Here is a 16,185-nt window from a genome sequence, read left to right as displayed (position 1 = left end):
ACGTACGTTTTTAAAAAGCTGACAAATAGTACAAAGCCTGGGAAAATAACAATATATATTTTTTTCTAGTCGTCTGACATATCTCTTTAATACCCTTTCTCTTACTTTCTTTGGTGACACATTTTGATCATTACTTCATACGACAATGATTTTGACTATCACTTTCTATTAGAAAGAATGAAAACATAATTTGGTCTTTTTTCCAGGATGGGTAATCAAAATTAATTCTCAATTATTGATTGTTAGGAGGAATAAAAGAATGAAGACAATGCAAATGATGTACTCTTTGTGGGATTCCTACAGCTTGAGCTCAACAAACACAAGAATCCTGAAGGATCCCATTTTGAGTGAATCCTATAATAAAAAGAAAAAAAATACATGGCACATTTATAATTATATATACCAACAAGACAGTCTCTGTTTTGACTAGGTGTTGATGAGAACCAAATGTCTGCTTACATGTTTACATGTCTACAACTACAAGGAAGTCCCACAGAGAAGCTTCTGTCAGGTGCATTTCAAACCTTGCTCTCTCTACTGTGTGTCCCTGTGGTGCCGGGTCTCATGAGATCTGTGCATGCTGAGGTAGAGCTTTTGGTCCTGCTCCTTCATGTTTGGATACCAGGTTAGTTGGCGCAAGGGTAGTAGAAAAATCCCTGGAAAGTCACTACTATACTGTATAGCTGGCAACAATGTAAATATACCTGGAATTGATTTTGAACCAGATAAATAGATCCCATTAATTCCAAAATAAACTTCCCTTAACCAGTTTCTAAAAATGTCCCTGGCCACTCCGATGCCCCTGGAGACAAAGTGAAGTATAATGGAGGGCAAATCAAAGAGGAAAGGGAATGTGGCCTTTAGCTACTTGTAGCTAAAACATTTCCTTCTGCAAATTCTAGAAAAGAAATATATGACCACATGAACTCATTGCCAGAGACTTCTCCAGGTTCATAGATAGGGACCATGGAAGTGAGAGGATCTCAAAACTGAAGCTCCATTACCTTTTGAGGAAGTATGTCTCTGGCTGAAACAGATAACGTCCTGAATTTCAGCGGCTTTACACAATAGTGTGTTGACATAAAGACCAGTTGGTGGGTGGTGGTCGTGGACATGAGTAGCCTGGTGTATGTGGAGGGGCAGGGGTAGGGAATCCCTTCTCCAGGCAGTCATTCCTGGGACCCAGGATGATAGAGGCTCTAGCATCTTCAACATGTGCCTTCCAACGTTGCTTTAGGCACTGCAGCTAGCCAGAGGGAGGAGATAGAGACAGAGAGCGAGCAAGGGAGCATACAGAACATTTCATGGGCCAGGTCAGGAAGTGGGGTACATCACTTCTTCCCTTGGTGTTTGGCTGGAACTTACTCAGCTCCATACCACTGCAAGAGGGGCTGGGAAATGTGGTATAGCTGTGTACCGAGGGGAAAGAAGGAGTAGGTTTTGGTGAATGACAGTAGTCTTTGGCCTACGAGGGGACAGGACTTTCCCTCACTTGGGATTCGAGTGATACAAGTATGGCAAGAAACGTGACTAGAGCCACAAGAGGCAATGAAAAGCCATCAAGAGCTCCTGGATGACCCTCCCAGTGTCCTCCTGAACCAGGGAAACTTTCAGGGCTGCGGTAGGAGAGATGTGTCATGAAAGCTCACAGAAACTATTGTTTTGCCATTGATATTGTCACTCCCTTTGCATCCAGGAAACCTGCCTGGAAACCAGCCTAAGGGATGATGATAATGCTGACTGTGAGTTAATAGAGAATTTTAGGGATGAGTTTGGGAAGTCATATCACTAAATTTTACCCAGTGCCATTCACCCAAGGGTTCCCAATGACTGTTCTTATCAGACTGTGAGCTCCAGGCATGAATGTGTCTCACTTACTTTCGGGTCCCAGTGTCTAGCAGGGGGCTCTACTGGATTGTGGAAGAGATTTTTCTTTACTCTCCTAAATATATAACCATTGTATAAGCACTACACATTTTTTGATAAACAGTGATGTTCAGAGCCTTAGCAGAATAGATAGTAATGCCCAAGGTCAACATATTATGTTCACTTTGATATATAATTCCCAGATATTTCATAATTAATTGAACTTGGAGTTGTGCTTTGAGGTTGATTCTTTCTATAAGACCTTTTCTACAACAATTAAAAAAATAAGGCTTAGGTATAAAATTTTTTTTTTGTCTTTCTTGGAATACAGAAATTCCCTCAATCAGTTAGAAAAGGCAAGTTCTTCCTTTCTTCTGGCACATAGAAAATCTTCCTTTAAAGCCTTTCCCTCCCCATAAGTTAAAAACCCATTAGTAAATTAGGCTTAGCTGGGTACATTCATTGATATTTGATCCTTGGAACCTCTCAAGGAAAATCAATGTGTGGCTTTTCAGTTAACTAACATAGTGTTAATAGAATGTATAATGCCAGCGTCGCTGGAATGCTCAGACTTCGTGTTCTGCTCAGCCCGAGTGAGCAGAAAGGGTTGATCAATACTTTTCAGAAGAGAGCATATCTGGACTCCTCAAGAGAAGACAAGCATAGGACTTCTCTGTGAAAACTGTACCTGTCTGCCTGTTCCTGTGTGATTGCCTGGTAGGGATTGCTACAGCAGGAAGACAGGCTAGAATAAAGCTAAAAGTGAGAAGAATTCAAATTCTGTCCACATAAGGGCAATTAGTGGCAGCCGTGGAACCTGACCTGAATAGCAGATTCAAATTCAACCCTCTGAGACGTGGAGCTTGAAGAGGCACAGGATGAGGAAGTGTGGGCTGTTAGCTCAACTACTTCCAGGGTTTCTATGGTTAAGAGTGTAGCCACGAAACAGTCTCCTCCCTTCCTTGCTCCCCTCAAAATGTTTAATTGTGGTAAAAGACACACAACAGAGTTTACTATTTTAACCATTCAGTAGTATGAAGTATATTCTCATAATCAGGTATCCATTACTGCCATCCACCTCCAGAACTCTGTCTTGCAAAACTGGGATTCTCAAACAGTACCTCTCTTCTCCATTCCCTTCTCTCCACTGGCCCCTGGCCGCCATCTCTCCTTTCTGTCTCTATGCACTTGACTGCTCTCAGTGCCTCATGTAAGTAGACTCTTAACAGCATTTTCACTTTTGGGAGTGGTTCATTTCACTCAGCAGAATGTCCTCAGGGTTCATCCATGTTGTCAGAATTTCCATCCTTTTTAAGGCTAAAAAACACTCCATTATATGGACACACTGTATTTTGTTTATCTAGTCAGTGGACACTTGGATTGATTCTACTTTTCGGCTATCATGAATAATGCTGCTATGAACATGGTTGTACAAATATTTCTTTGAGTCTCTGTTTTCGTCTCTTTGGGGTATACATCTAGAAGTGGAATTGCTGAATCATATGGTAATTTTAGTTTTAATTTTTGAGCAACTGCCATACTATTTTCCATAGTAGATGCACTGCGGTGCACACATGTTCCAATTTCTTCACATCCCTCCAACCCTTGTTCCCTTGTTCTTCCTTCCCTATTCTTTTTTTTTCCTCTCTCTCTCTCTCTCTCTCTTTTTTCTTTCTCTTTCTCCCTTCACTGCTTCCTTCCTTTCTTTTCCTCTTTCCTTCCTTCCTTCCTTCCTTCCTTCCTTCTTTCTTTCCTTCTCTTACTTCCTTCATATAGTAACCATCCCAATACGTGTGAGGTGGATATCATGCTGTGGTTTTGATTTGCATTTCTCTGTGGATCATTGACGCTGAGTACTTTCAGTATGCCTGTCAGCCATTTGTATGTCTTCTTTGAAGTAAACCTATCCAAACTTTTTGCCCAGTGTTGTTAGGTTTTTTGTGTTTGGGTTGGTAAGTCCTTCCCACTACTTCAGATGTGGCACTCTGGATTACTCTGGTTCTTTCTTTACCCAATCTTGTTCAAGCCAGTCTCAGTATGTTTTGGAGAGTGACTTTCCAGTCACGACCCCCTCTGCCCTCAGGAGCTGATAGGGGCTTAGGAGACAGCTGGGAGAAGGGAGACCAGGAGTGGTGGTCAAGAGGAGATATGCTAAGATCTACTCCTACCTCAGGCAAGGGAACTTCATTTTTCCCTGGTTTATCTATCAGAACTTCCATCTAAGATGGCATTTAATGTTTCCCTGCTGGAAAAAAAAATTTCCAAAACAGTTGTTATAGGGATAAGTTTGGCCTCAATTACCTTCCTTTGCTGCAGCCTGTTTGCAAACAAGCCCAGCTGCGATGTGCTTTGAGTTGATTTCTCTGAAGGGAGTCTAGGCGAAGCATTGTTCATTTCTCTTCCACGGATAATTGAGGGATGTCCGGTATGTACCAGACCCTGTCCTGATCTTACCGAATTGCTCACCGATAAACAGAATGCCTCATCTGGGATGGGATCTGCCACCTTGGAAATAACCAGGTGAATGGGGCTCAGGGCTAGAAGGTGATCCTAGCCTCATGTGCCTGACCTGGATCTGACCAGGCCCAGTTCTCTGGGGACTCTCTACTCCATTCCCAACTCCTAAGTTCAACGGGGCACTCAGCGAGGGAAAGGTAAAGGCTCAGCCCAGACACTGCCTACTGACCATTTTCTCTCTCCTTTCCCTGTCCCCCAGACCCTTCCTCTCTCCCATGCCCCACAGCTTCCCTTCTCCCCTCTCGTCTCCAAATCTCACGCACCATCTGCCATGACTAGTGTTCTCATTCACCTTCTCCTGCTTATCTCCTCTTAGGCAGGAAAGTGCTTCGGAGGCTGACAGCCTAATCTCTCCGCCGATCCTGTGTTTCTGAATTCATCATCCCACCCCTCAGGCTGCTGCCCTGCACAGCTGCCCAGCTGAGCAGGAGGAGGGAAGAGGAGGCTGGACCAGACCAGAAAAGGAAAAAAAGAAAAGCAAAGGAAAAAGAAAAAGTGGAGGAGTCATCCAGGCACAGGGAATGAGGCTGTGGGTACCCCCAGACCACCCTTGAGGGTCAGAGAGAGGCTGAAGGAAAGGTTGTCTGTCCCTTCTGTTTCCAGAAGCAAAATTGCCCCTGCTTTCTCATCCCTAAAATCTGTCCCTTTCTGGTCACACACCTTCAGCAAGGTCACTGGCAGAGTGGGTTTTCTGTATTGCTATCCGGATGTTAGCTGTAAATTTTCCCTTTTTCTGTTATATATATTTTAAAAAATTGACTTGACTTGTAATTGGGAGATGATACGGCTCATCATCTAGGGGAAAGGGCAGGAAACTCCACTGCAAAAAAAAACCCCAAAAAACAAAACAAAAAAAACTACCTGTAAACAGACTGATGACCATAACATGAGGCCATTAAAGTGTACGATGCTACAACAGATTTTCTTTAAACATACATTTTTTTATTTCTATTCTACTTCAGAGAATGAGCTCCTCACCTCCACCCCTGCCTCCTATACCACAGAGGACGCAGGCTCTGCTCCATGACCCTTAGTGACATTTCACACTTCCAAGGCCTTTGAACATTTCCAGAACATTCTCCTTTTATTTTCTCCTTCACAGGCATGCACACATTCTTCCTCTTTGTCCCTTTTCCTCCCAAATCTGGATGATGAACCAGACTTCTTTTTTTTTTTTTTTCTCTCTCCTTTTCTGTTTTGGCTCATTTGAGGATGCTACGCTGAAAAGGAAGGACGCTTCCAGCCCACTATTGGAGTGCTGAGGAGTGCACTTTGGGGAAATGAAACTCAGGTCATGTGTCCACTCCCTGGAAAGGGGGAATTATGATAAAGTGAGAGAGTTTGTCACTGTTACTGAACTAGCACGTCCTGGAAGGAAGGAATCGTCATTACCACAGGTGTCCTCACTCCTCTCTCTCTCCCACCCTAACATACCTCATGTAATAATACTTCTTTCTTGAGCAAATGGAAGAAAACCGTGTGCTTTGGAGTGGCAAGCGAAGCTGATAAAATGCTGAAATGAGGCCCAGACCTTTTGCTATCTCTTTTTTAAAGCTACTTCCCAGGGGAGCGACGTATCATGGGTTCCAATCCCATCTTTGGCATTCCCAAAACTTGTACCTCACGAAGACGTGGACCTCTGTTATGGTAAGTGGTATTGTCCGTTGACAATACAAAGCACCGATTTAGAACATAGAAGTTTTAGGACTTCTCACTTTTTCTCATGGCTGTGGACATCTCCCTCATGAATCACAGAATTTCGCCACTGTTGGGAAGGTGCTTGAAAGAGCTCGCGTGTAAACGCCACAATCAGAGCGAATGGCAGTCTCTTAGCGGTGGGTGTATGGGTTACAATTTTATTCAGCCTCATTCCTGGGAAGAAGCTGTAGTGAAGCCATCTTCGGTCAGAGCAATAGTTGTCAAGTTTACCGAATGGGTCAAAAGTCAATAGCAAGAAGTTTGGCAGTTTCTCATGGAGTTAAACCTATACTTACCCTATGGCTCACCAAACCCACTCAAAAATATTTACTCAAGAGAAACAAAATCCTATGTCCGCAAAAATACTTTGATAAGAATGTCCGTAACAGCTTTATCCATAAAAGCCCAAGACTGGAGCTGTCCAAATGTGCATCAGTGGGAAAAAGTAGATAAACAAATTATGGAATATTTGTAGAATGAAATGCCACTCACCAATAAAAAGGAATAAACTATAGATATATTAAGTAGCATGAGTAACTCTTACAGAAATCATGTTGTGTGAAAGAAACCAAACACAAAATTAGTGTATGTTGTGTGATTTCCTTTATGCAAGGTTCCTAAGCAGGCAAAGCTAATCATTAGTGATAAAAATCAGAAGAGAGAGACGTCTGGGTGGCTCATTGGGTTACACATCGGCCTTCAGCTCAGTTCATAATCCCAGGATCCTGGGCTCAAGTTCCAAGTCAGACTCCCTGCTGAGCGGGGAATCTGCTTGTCCCTCTGCCTGCTGCTCCCCCGTTTGTGCTCTTGCTCAAATAAATAAGTAAAATTAAAAAAAAAAAATCAGAAGAGAGGTTGCCTGAGGGGACCAGAGAATAGAGGTCAACTAAGAGGAAGTATCAGGAACTTTCTAGGGCAGTGGAGGGGTCCCCAGTCCTGGAGTTCAGGTAACATGGGATATCTATTGGTCAAAACTCGGTGGGCTTAAAAGTTCATTTTACATTTCAAGGAATATAAATTTTATCTCAAAATGAAAAAGCCCTGTAAACAAATATTTTTACAAAATATGTTGCCAGTGTGGGGACAGTGTCCCACAACGGGGGCTGTTTCACAAACTCTGGTGCGGCAGCTGTGATTTTCAAACCTGGCCTCATGTTAGCTACTTACTGGGGAGCTTATATTCTGCCGCTGCCCGGGGCTGTCTTACCCCCAGAAATTCTGACTCTGGGGTTGGTCTTGGACTCTCCATTTCAGAATAAATTCCAGGGCTGCCATTTAAAAAAAAAAAAAATATATATATATATATATATATATATATATATATATATATACACACATACATATATATATTATATATACATATATATATATACATACATATATTATATGTGTATATATATATATATATATATATATATTTATTTATTTATTTATTTTTGGTTGAGGATTTTTAGTTGAGAGAGAGAGAAAGCATGAGCGGTGGGAGGGGCAGAATGAGAGGGAGAAGCAAACCCCCACTGTGCAGGGAGCTGGACCAGGGGCTCCATCTCATGGCCCTGAGATCCCGACCTGAGCCCAAATCAAGAGTCAGGTGCTTAACCACCCAGGCACCTCTAGAATAAATCCCAAGGCTTCTTAAAGTACGTGAGAGGGGTTAGATCTCAGTTTGACATTTTTAAGAGGCTACTACAATATTTGGTCCCAGTCACCTCTGCCACCTTTGAGTTGTGACATCAGTGAATTGAATGGTAAATGTGTTCATTCAAACCTACGTATATGTTTATAAAAGAAGTGGGTGTGAAGTGGAAGATAGAGGAAAGGAACTAACTAACGTATATTGAGAGTCTAGGATGTGCTAGGGCTGACACACGCTAGAGAGGGTATGAGTAATTTCACACAGATAATTTCATTTAAATTCTCTAAGAAGCACATTTATCTTTTATTATCTGTTTTTTCACTGTAATCACCATAGTCCAGGCCCCGTGCTATTAACGGTCTTGGCTTTTAAGCTCCAGCGAAACCAGCTTTCTTGCAAATCTCTTAATAGGCTGAGCTATTTCAGGGCCCTGGGTCTTTGCAACGCCTGGTATACGTGTCCCCTTCGTCTGCCAGATGTGCTTCTACTCATCTTTAAGGGCCCAACTGAAGTATCCCACATTATACAGGGTCCTTCCTGGCCCTCCCCTTATTCTGTTGGAGGCATTTTACTCTTTTTCAGGTATACATTGTATCAGTTGCCCTAGGATTTGTAGCAAAGTGTGTTTTGGAATTCTCTTACATGAATCAGAGATACTCCTTGGTGGCTGATTTAATGCTAAATGCACTTAAATGGACAAAACACTACAAATAAATCTTTAGCAGTCAAATGTAGGTTTGCACTCCGTCAATTTCTACTTTTAGTATTACATTTATCGCACAGAATTATAATTTTAATGTACATTTCTCTCTTAGCCACCAGACAAAGATCTCCTCGAAGGCAGAACCATGTCTTATTTGACTTTGAAATCCCACGACCTTGCAAATACAGTGCCCAGTAAATTACTGTTGAATAAAAGTATGTGTGAATGAACGCGATCACCTTGCTTCTCCTTAAATCCAGTCTGTTACTCAGATACATAGTGAATTTTCAGTAACCACCCACTGAACTCAAGATAAATGTAAACCCCGAAAATGGATTCCAAGAGTTCCGATAGTTATCATCTGCCCTACCTCAGCGCTGTCTCTAATTAATTTTACAGGCTAATGATTACTACATTAAATCCCCTGGCTGATATATGTTGACCCATTTCTTGAACATCATACACTCATTTTTTCCTCCACAGTCCTGATTAAATTGCCTTCTACTCCATGACATAATGGAAAGATCATAATTTGTCCAAAGAGCTGATCATGGGATTCATAGTCATGTTAGCTTTGTGATCTCGGTCAAACGACTTACCATCTCTGAGGCTTGTTTTTTTCTCATTTATGAAATGGGACGACATCTGCAGTAACACATATAGGTTGCCTTGGAAGCAGTGCAAATTTTATTATTATTATCCTTACATATTATTAGAGCTGCACATAGAACTGTACAAATATTATTATTATCCTGCATATCCTTCAGTGTGAGGCTTTAAAGCCCAAATTCTCTTTGAAGGTGGGAGAGCTGACATTGTTTTCTGAGCTGTCTGAATCACTAACTAGGTATTTCATCATATATTATCACAATTGTCATTTAACCGTTTCATGTGTGCATGGTCTTTCTCTCAGATTGGGAGCCTCTCAAAGACAAGAGCTGGGAACCCGTGTTACCCTGTTACCCTTCTCTTTAAGCCCCTGATCACTTAGCAGAGGATATTACCATATTAAAATGTAGTAATATAACCATTAAATGTATTAATGTTAAATTGTCTTACATAAAGAGAATGGAAAATAGATTTAGAATCAGAGGGTTTGAGAGTGATACATCCTAGAACATCACTTAATACAACCTTCCCTTTCTATGGAAACTGTAACCTACGTATGTTATGTGCCTTTCTTGTAGCCACAGCTAATAATAATTCATGCTAACAAATCCTGAGACTATCCCAGCACTCTGCAAAGTAATTTATTTTTTTAAAGATTTATTTATTTAGTTAGAGAGAGAGTGATATAGAGCATGGGAAGGGGCAGGGGGGAGGGAGAGAGAATCCCAAGCTGACTCCCTGTTGGGTGTGCAGCCTGATGTGGGCCTCGATCTCATGACCTTGAGCTCATAACCTGAACTGAAATAAAAAGTCAGCTGCTCAACAAACTGAGCACCCAAACACCCCTATGCCAAGTAATCTAAATGAATGGTGTACTTTAATAATATTGGAGTATTTATGATCCCCATTATACAGATGGAAAAACTGATGATTAGAAGCTAGGATTTAAACCCAGGCACCCTTCTCTGGAGCTCCCACCCTTAAATCTGCCCTTGGCATTGACGTTTCTCAATTCTCACCCCAGTCCCCTTCCCGCTCCAGGGGCAACCATTATCTTTTCTCTGTGGCAGTGGTTCTTCATGTGGTCCCAGACCAGCAGCTGTAGCATCATCTGGGAACTTGTCAGAAATCCAGATTCTTGGGTTCCACCCAGCCCTGCTGAATCAGACACTTGTTGGAGGGAGGGGGAGTCCAAAAATCTGTGCCTTGTCAATTCCCTGGGGATCCTTCTTGATTGAGAATGACCGCTTTTGGATAAATATTGTGCTTGTCTTTGGGCTTCGTATACTGCTCACCCTGTTGCTTAGTAGATGTTTATATAATAAGGTATTTATGTAACAAGGGTGATAAGAGTCTACATCTCCCCATCAATATTCAATGATTTCTGTGTTAGGAAAGGAAATGCCATTTCAAGCAAGGAGCCCGAACCTGAAATCTGCTGGCATGCATCTTGCAATTTGAAGAAACTTAATTAGTTTTATTATTTCACTTGTTTTTACATATATTTTTATATTTTCACTTAACACAATTATAAGTAACAATTTAAATTTTCTCTGCACAGTGATTGGAATTTTTAACAGAAATTCCATCTTCCCCAAGTCCTTCCAGAAATTCTGTATTCTGCTTGGAATCCTTAACAGGGCTTTAAGTCATTTAAAGACAGCAAACATATTTTTTATTAAAATTCAGACTGGAAGTCATCATGAATGTGATATACACAGTATGTAATAATTAGGAAGAAACCCCAACTTTGTTTTTTATAGAATATTAACATATAGCCTGGCAAGAAGAACAAATAACTTTAGCCAATATTCATATGCTTTGTTTACATGAAAATATCCAGAACAAAGGGTAAATAAACCATGTGACTTCTTCAGAGAGGCCTAATATCTTCAGACTGTTTAAAGTTCTTGCAGTGATTTTTCTGGAATGTGGTAATGTGCGAATCTGAACTCAAGACTGTCATGAGACTTGTATGTCTTGTTTGTCATTCGGGTACTTTTAATATCAAATCAATTACCATTTATTTACTTAAAATGTGTAGCTGAGGGAAAAGTCTATCCTATCTTGATAATAATTTTAGAAAGACAGATATTTAACATTCCTACCACGGGCAATTTTATGCCAGTCAAAAGACTACATTAAAGGACCCCAGATCCACTGGGATATGTTGAACACTTAAAATCTTCTACTTTTGGGCTCTAGAGAATAGGAGGTTAATGACTCCATTTTCCACAAAAGGAAAAATGTAAAGAAAAAGAGAAAGGTAGTGGTGGTTGGAATGTCACCTTCTAAGTTCTATGGGTAATGAGATTTTCTTGCTTTAGGGTGAGGAGGGCTACTTTTTTGAACAATCTAAGATATTAGCTCAGCAGTATTTCTGTAGAAACTGCGGAATGGCTAAACAAATCCTTAGTAGATCATCATTATGCATAGAATAACTTATGCTGTACTTTTGAAGTCAATTCAAACATCGTCCTTCTCATATAAAAGCAGTAATTACTGATGTAATGAGAAATTAATCTGGAATAATAAATATATTTTTGTTTTCTAAAGAAAAACAAACCAGTTGTGATTGTTTATCAGAGAGTATACTTGAACTGTTTTCTGAACAGCAGTGTAGGGTATGGACACACAGAGAATGAAGTGTGATAAATTAATGTTGACTTCAGGTAAATTTCAGAAAATCTTAGAGTTGTAAGGGATGTTAGTTACCATCTAACCCAATCTCCCATCTAACCACAGATGTCCTCGATATGGTCTCTGATGGAATGTTATCCTGTGCTCTTTGAATATCTTCCCCCAGGGATAAAAGAGCAAACCCCTCTCTTCTTGGATACGTCCATTCCACCTTCTTCTCAATTTCACTCATTGGCAAAAGTTCTGACTCCCAGAGCCCCACACTGACAGGTCTCGCCGCCACTATCTGGATTACTTCTCGTTTGTGAATGTCTCTCTTTAAATGAAGTTTCTGGAGTGAACACAGTTAACTTAGCTGCTATCTGAGAGCAGAGCAGCATGTGGGCAGGACTGGCCATGATGTCTTTTCTATGGCATTCTTTTATTTTATCATAAGGCTTATTGAGGTCTAACTTGCATGCGGTAAAATTCACCCCTTATGATAAATATACCATCCTCTGAATTTTGGTGAGTGCATACAGCTAGGCAACCACTAGTACAATCAAGGTACAGACCAGCTCTGTCACCACCTTGTGCCCTTTGTAGCTAGCCCTACAGTTCATCCTCAGCTCCTGGAAACCACTAATCCATTGTCTGTTTCTAAGGTTTTGCCTTTTCTTCTTCAATAACATCTTGATTACTGAAGTTCAATATTATGTTAGGTGCGAGGGTTTTCATCAGTATGACACAAGGTGCATGATAACCTAGAGAGAATTTAAAGAAGGATGACGAAAAAAATGAGTAAGTGCAAGAAAATTGGTAAAGGAGAGAAAGGATCTAGAAAGAGGAAGAAGAAAGACCAAAGGAAGGGTGTGTGGTGGTGAAAGAAGGTGCTTTGGATGGTGGTGTCACCATTTCCAAAGCCACAGTGCTCACAAATAATGAGAATGTGTCTTCTACCCAGTGGCAACCACTGTCTATGGTGCTGAATATCCATCCTTTGCCTGTCAGCCCATATTTCATATATCCTAACTTCAGATTCTGGTGACCTCTCTCTGCTTCTCCCAGAGATTCAGATCTGGGTAAAGACCAAGGTTTTGGAGAAGAGAATCTAACATGAATTTGGGAGACTGACTTTTACACAGATACTTTCAGAAAATAAGAAAGATATTTATTTTGAAATAATTTTCAAATAACTGCATTTGCCTTGAAGATTGGTGTGTCTTGTTTTTGTTTTGTTTTGTTTTCCCTAGCCAGTTAGAAGATAGACTGCCTCTTCCACACCTCCTGACCCATTTATTGTTGTGATTAATGATTTGCCCCTCAGATTAGTTTAGCCAGGACTTTTCCTCTTGGGTTTACTACTCTTTGGAAGGTCCCCGTGGTTAAGTGTCTTGAGATTTGAGCTCTAATCTCAGCTGTGCACCAACTAGCTGGCTAACTGGCCCAGTGCCTCTCAGGGCTTAGGGATAGGGTTGTTGAGCTTAGCAAATTAAAATGTAGGCTGTTCAGTTAAATTTGAATTTCCAATAAACAACAAAGACTCTTTTAGTTATAAGTGTGTCCCATGCTGAGATAAGCTGTTAAAATATCCTGGAATATGCAAATGCTGTGAAATGTCAAGTGGCTGCATTGCTGAAGAAGATATTCTTGACTTGTGGTTGACCCCTAGTGATTTAGGAGAACAAACAGTATGTAACCCTTGTCAAGGAGGTTACTTTTGGATACTAAGTATCTAAGGTAGCTTTAAGCTGGTGACATCATCGGGTTGTAATGGTGCTTGTAGTTCAAGGATGGGAGGCTGGGAAGGTGTGTGCCCAAGACAGTGTCTAGGTGGGTAGATGGTGAAGACACCTTTAGAGCTATTAGTATCCAAGGTGATGGCACCATTCCTAGTTCAGGTGAATTATATTTCCGGTGACTTTTTAAAAATGTCTTTTCTTCTACTACCTTTTTTTCTGTTTGCTTATCAGCTCGTTTTGGTTTCCCATTTGTGTTTTAAATCTTTGCTGTTTATTTTAATTTAGGATGTCAGCCCATGAAAAATAGATTTTTTGTTCTGTGCCCTGGACACAGCATTGCTGATGTTTTACTTATTTATCCATCTTTATCCTGCCTGAGGGAAAACAAGTATTTAAAATGCCTTGTTGTCTTCATCTGTGAGTAGATAAATTTAATACTTATTTGTGATGGTGCCGTAGTCTACTTCCTTACTCCTAATTTTGCTGCTAGCAATTACTGGGCCATAGTCTTGGAGAATGTCTATACTCTGGGTGTCTCTGTAGTCTCTCTGAGTATTTAATCATGGTAAGATGGGTAAGAAGTAGAATGAACAATGCAAATGGACATTAGATCATGATGGTTAATTCTTACCAAAAAGTAAGTTTAGCTCCAACTTTTAGCTTTTTAGAAAATGACTGTATTAAAAATTTTATAAGTTCATCTGTCCATCAAAAATCCAGTGAGTACCTATCAGAATAACAGATTAATGTTAAACATGATTTCTGAGTGGCAGGAAATTTTGTTCTAGATGGAGCTGATGTCTCATACATACATGACTGACAGGTTCATAATGGCACATTACATTTACTCTCCCACTCCTCTTGCGTGTAGATTAAAAAAAAAAATCAGTTACAATAAAAGTAGTCACATTTCCGAGAACTTACTGTTAACTCATCAGGTAATGGTAAGTTCTTTCAGTCAGTACTCAAGCAATATATTTTATATTGATTTTCTCTTGATGATGTCTCTGGTTCCCTACATTGTTAGCTATTTGCTAAAAGAGGTAAGTTACAAAAAATGAGATTATGGCTTTCTGAGCATGGGTAAATCAGTACTTTAGTGAATAGAACCTACTAATAAAAATTGGCCTTCTATATATCATCTGGCACTTATGGCCTACAGAGCTAGACAGCACAGGTCTTGGGAAGGTCATGGCAAGAGGACTATCCCTCAAGAGAAAGCTCAATGTCAAGATAATGGAGATCTGCCCTCCTCCTGCAGTTGGGGGTGAGAGAAACAAGGTGAGTGCATTGTGATTAGCACAGGATAGTGGACAGAGTCTGGAGCTCAGACACCGTTTTTCTTTCTTTTCCTTTTTCTTTCCATTCCTTTCCTCTTTTCCTTTTCTTTTCTTTCCTTTTCTTTGTAATTATAACCCCTAACCATCAAAATAACTTCAGGCCCTCAGTTTTATTTTCCTTATACAAAATGGAGAAGTTTTCAGCTGAGGGGGTTTTAGGGACCCGCAACGCAATCATCTCACCATATCCATGAAGAGTCTAGTATCCAGATGGGTTAACTGAGCTACTCAGGGCACTGATAATACTGGTAGAGCTAGGGGAAGGACTTGGTTCTTAGATTTTTATTTAATGCTCTTGTAAATGTCGTCGAAGGGCATGAGCTTAGAGGCTAAGTTTGGGTCTCAGTAGGATGATATCTGAGCCAGATGAACTTTTCAAGTAACAATGTCCTTGAACTCAGTTTCCTCATCAGTAAAGTGGGGGTAATAACACCTGCCCTATTTAACTCTCAAGGCTTTTATGGGTATCTAGTGAGACAATAAAACATAAAGTTCCAAAAAAAAAAAAAAAGAAAGATACTGCATTATTTATTTATTTATTGCCATGTAATAATCTTAGTAGCCTAAAGAACAAATATTTATTATTTCATAGATTGTATAGACCAGAAATCCAGGCCTAATGGAACAGGATGCCTCTGGCTCGAGGTCCTTAGTAAGATTATAGTCAATCTGTCAAGCAGACCCTTGGTTTCATCTGAAGGTTTGACTTGGGAGAGTGCCGGGAGAGGTCTTTTTCTAAGGTCAGTTATGTGATTATTATCGGGATTCAATTCCTTGCATATGGACCTCTCCGTAGGACTGCTCACAACATGGTGGATGGCTTCCTTGGACCAAGTGAGCAAGAAAGCAAGAGCATGTGAACAATATGGGAACAAGAGTTTTTGTAACCTACTCTTGGAAGTAACATCCCATTACCTTTGCTGTTCTCTGTTTATTAGAAGTGGGTTACCAGGCCCCCACACTCAAAGAGCACAGATGACATAAGGGCACCAATACCAAGAGTTGGCCACCATTGGGTCCATCTCAGCGGTTCCTATTGCAAGGATTATTCTCAGTTCTATGGTAGTTACAAGGAAAGCATTAGATAACAGATGCATGCTTGCTTTAATGAATGAAAGGATTTTACAAAAAGAAGGTGGTATTAATATCTCCATTTATCACTATTGATGGACTCCCTGCTCTTGAAAGAGATTCAAGGTAGCATCCACAGCTTTGCTTGTGCTCTATTCCTCCTGTTCAGAATGCCTTCCTTCTCAGCCCTTGTGCACCTGAGAATTGCTAAATCGTCTTCTGTGAATCCACCCAAATGTTGCCTCCTGGATATGTTACCGTGGTTCACTATTGTGCTTTCCAAGGTGAACTTGGCCATAAGACACTGTACAATTTGGAACCCAGTTGCATTTTCTAGTTGTATCACAGTTCATTGATGTGTCTCCTTGGAGGAATAGTAATAAA

Source organism: Lontra canadensis, unplaced genomic scaffold, assembly GCF_010015895.1.
Source record: "Lontra canadensis isolate GAN:19392208 unplaced genomic scaffold, GSC_riverotter_1.0 scaffold21, whole genome shotgun sequence".
NCBI lineage: Eukaryota > Metazoa > Chordata > Mammalia > Carnivora > Mustelidae > Lontra > Lontra canadensis.
The sequence above is the reverse complement of the archived record's forward strand: the minus strand, read 5'-3'. Positions refer to the sequence as shown.